Here is a 4,366-nt window from a genome sequence, read left to right on the forward strand (position 1 = left end):
TACTGTTTCTGTTTCCTGATTAATATTGACAACCCACAACAGAAAAACATCCTCTCACACACAGAAGAGGAACCGGTTTCCACCTTTTGGAGCTGGCTTCATGACAAGAAGATCAAAACCCATCTGAAACGTGAAAAAAGTCTATTGAACTCAAAAAGCCGTGAAGACAAACTGATGGCTGAGGGTGACACGATTTTAATCTTTGTTTATAACAAGATATTCAACTTTTAACTTAAAGATGAATAAACTGAAAGCTTTTTTTTGAATCCACACATCATAGTGTTCATAAGATATGATTTAAAGGTCCTATATAATGCAATGTCCACTTTTTGGAGCTTTTGACCATGTTTTAATGTTATCTGGAACGTTGGTGGCAGTGGAGATAAGTGCCCATCCTTTAACCAGAAGGTTGCCGGATTGAGTTCCACTCAGTCTGTCAATGTTTGTGTCCTTGAGCGTCACACTTCACCCTCCTTTCCTGCTGGTGGTGGCTGGAGGGACTGGAGTGGTGGAACGGCAGCCTCGCTTCTGTCACGAAAACGGGTCGAGAGTGACAATGGTGAGAACCAATACCCTTGTGAGTAAAGGAGCCAATCCTGACAGGACCTCCCACCTTAAGGGCAGCTCCTCACGCCCAAAACAGGAAATGGGTGGGGAAAGGATGCTGGAGCTCCTTGGACGGGGACAAGAATTCTCCTGGTGGCATGACTGGGACCAATAAAGACGGATGGGGCTTGGACTGAGCTTCTGGAAACCAAGACCCTCGGGGAACCTCTGGGCGGGATGGCTCGGACTGAGCTTCTGGACTGGACAGCAGAGCAGGGGCCTCTAAGATAGGCATCACAACTCTGGTCTCTGGAGCAGGTGATGCAGCAGTTCCAGGCAGGTTCTGGGTGAGCAGCAGAGGTGTGGAGCGGCGTGTCCAACCATCCGGGAAGATTAGGAATGCATCGGAACGTGCCATCTCTTATATTTCTGAGCTCACCAGAAAAAAAAAATCTAAACTGCTCACCGCTGGGTCCTTTGTGGTCAGTAGTGTTGGGTCCAGCAACATTGACATACCAGCGCATGTTTCAAGCTCACGGAGCGAAACCTGTGCCAGTGCGCGTGTCACTTTAAGAAAAAAGTCACGTGACCAAGACTGCTGCTGTGTTGCTCATTGCCAAGGAACCAGACTGTGTTTATAAAGTACCGAATCTGCATCTATCAATGAGAAAAGAAGAAAGCGACCATTTCAAAGATAAAACAAGACATCCATCCATCCATCCATCCATTTTCATCCGCTTATCTGGAGTTGGGTCGCGGGGGCAGCAGCATAAGTCGAGAGGCCCAGACTTCCCTCTCCCCAGCCACTTGGGCCAGCTCCTCCGGGGGAATCCCAAGGCATTCCCTGGCCAGGTGAGAGACATAGTCCCTCCAACGTGTCCTGGGTCTCCCTTTAGGCCTCATCCCGGTTGGACGTGCCCGGAAAACCTCACCAGGGAGGTGTCCAGGAGGTATCCAGACCAGATGCCCGAGCCACCTCAACTGGCTCCTCTCAATGTGGAGGAGCAGCGAATCTACTCCGAGCCCCTCCCGGATGACCAAGTTTCTCACACTATCTCTACGGGAGAGCCCAGCCACTCTGCGGAGAAAACTCATTTTGGCTGCTTGTATTCGCGATCTCGTTCTTCCGGTCACTGCCCAAAGCTCATGACCATAGGTGAGGGTAGGAACGTAGATTGACCGGTAAATCAAGAGCTTCGCCTTCTGACCCTAACCCTAAACCCTAACCCTAACGCTGAGATACTTTTAACTCCTCCACTTGGGGCAGGACCTCATCCCTCACCCGGAGAAGGCATTCTACCCTTTTCCGAATCAAGACCATGGTCTCAGATTTAGAGGAGCTGATTCTCATCCCTGCTGCTTCACCTTCAGCTCAAAATCAGAATCAGAATCAGAAAAGGTTTATTGCCATTGTCAATGAACAAGCAGTTCACAAACTAGGAACTTGTTTCGGTACTAATGTGCCACATATAACATGAATAAGCTGCGAACCGCTCCAGCGAAAGTTGAAGATCACGTTCTGATGAAGCCAGCCGGATCACATCATCTGCAAAAAGCAGAGACCCGATCCTCAGGCCACCAAAACAGATGCCCTCAGCACCTTGGCTGCACCTAGAAATCCTGTCCATAAAGGCTATGAACAGAATTGGCGACAGAGGGCAGCCTTGGCGGAGTCCAACTCTCACTGGGAACGAGCCCGACTTACTGCCGGCAATGCGGACCAAATCTGACACCAGTCATAGAGAGACCTAACGGCCCGTATCCCTCTCTACATCAGCAAAATGGAGCCTGAGAGGAGAAAGTCTCTGCTGTGTGGGATCATTTTGATCTTTTAACTGCAAAGAAGGTGTTATGTCCCCTCTGACCGTCTAGGAGGACGAGCGGACAAACACAGAGGAAAATAAAGAAGGTTTGTACAAAGGTGAAACGAGGAGAAAAAAGTAGGTTAAAATACAATGATTTATTAACAAAAAGGTGTCTCCTTCTAACTAACTAAAACTGCTTCAAATGACTAACTGGAAACAACTCCCTGGTTAACAGGGAGTGAAGAAAACCAGTAGTCAAAACAACCAGAATAACTAAAGCTAAACCGTTACAGGTAAATAAAAAGGCCACTTTAAAGGTTAGCACCATGAATAGGGAAACTCTGGACTTAAAGTCCTCAGACAGAGGAAACGAAAAGTACTAGAAAGTCCTTTAAATCAGAGTAATTCCTAAAGACCAGTAGCTTTAACGCTAGCAAAATCCATGCTGAGGAGAACCACAGACTAGCTCTGGGTCACCCTGAAGGAAGGCTGGAGACAGGCTTAAAAACCCTCAGGAGAGGATTTCTGCGTTGTTTCAGCTGGTAGAGCAGCTGCTGCTGCTGGCGTGCCTCTCTCCACTGAGGTGAAGAGCACTCTGGAGCTGTCCCTGGTGCTGAAGGCTGCACAATGGGGACACAGGGCGCAGGTAGAGCAGGAGGCAGAGGAGCCAAGAAGCAGGGGTCATCACAGAAGGTGTGCATTTGTCTTTCCTTGTTTCTGCGCATCTGCCAGAGTAGAAAACAACAGCAATGTGACTGACTCAGTGTAAATTTATTTATTTCGTTTTCTTCAGGCTAAATGTCGCATCTGCTCAGCAGAGTTCTCCTATACAAATAAGAGCACTTCCTCAATGCTTAGACATTATAGAGTCAAGCATGAAAATGAGGAGGCAAACACACCAAAAATGAACACAGGTAAACCTATATAGATACTGGGCACGCTTTCTCACAAGCTTTACTAATATATGTTTTATTATTTTGAAATCAAGCATCTAGGAAGATTGCTCTGGACCAAGCAGTCCTGAACTTTATTATAAAAGGCTGCCAACCTCTGAGCATTGAGGGTTCAGGTCCTAGATCCATCACACTGTCTCAGATAGCTGCTGTTACTCATTCTATGTATACAGTGCTTAACAAATATTAGACCTTCACCTGAATTAAGGTTTTTGCCACAGCAACCAAAAATAAACACGTGTGATTGTCAAAGTAGGTTTTTGTTTCTGAAATGGTTAATTCACTAGTATGCATGTAATAGTGAACAGAAATGGCATTTTAATGCTAAAATGTCTTGTTTTCACAGCAAAGTCGTGTTATTTACTTACATTAAAAAACAATGCGACTTTCAAATATCATGCTTGATTAATACCCGTCCAGTGTGTCAGCTCACATTTGGGTTTAAAAACTGAATTCAGTTTGAAATTCTTAACTCCTATTCAACATCGACATACATATAAGGACAATGGGTTTCCATATGCTCCAATAACATGTTTTTGAGGGGAAATGGGAGGTGGACACCACCGCCATTTTGACCGTGTCACAGGTTCCGTCAAGCCCAGACAATTCCATAAAAGGGAAGAGAGGAGGAGCTGAGGGTGTGGCTGTAAGGCTGGGATCAACTGACGACACCCGGTCGAACTAGCTACAAGCTAACCTGAAGCTAACCCAAAGCTAAAGTGGAGGTGGGAGCTAAGCTAACGGAGGTAGCAACCTAGCTACAACCGGAGTTAACTGTGCACAACACCAGAGCTTCTGAGTCAGGGATCCGCCGGGCTGACCGCTGGGTAAAACCGGGTGGAACACAGAGGTCTCCGAGACCTCCACAAGCCGGCAGCTGCACAGCAGACAAGCGCCGCTGCGGTCTGAGATGCGCAGAGCTGCCACTGGGGAGAACCGGGTGGAAAGGTTTCCATCCCAGAGCTCCACAAGCCGGCAGCCCGTGCAGCAGACAGGAGCCACGATCAGACAGAGATATGCAGGGTTGCGGGGAAGGGAGAAACGGGTGGAAAACATCGGTCT

The sequence above is a fragment of the Nothobranchius furzeri genome, chromosome 12, assembly GCF_043380555.1.
Source record: "Nothobranchius furzeri strain GRZ-AD chromosome 12, NfurGRZ-RIMD1, whole genome shotgun sequence".
NCBI lineage: Eukaryota > Metazoa > Chordata > Actinopteri > Cyprinodontiformes > Nothobranchiidae > Nothobranchius > Nothobranchius furzeri.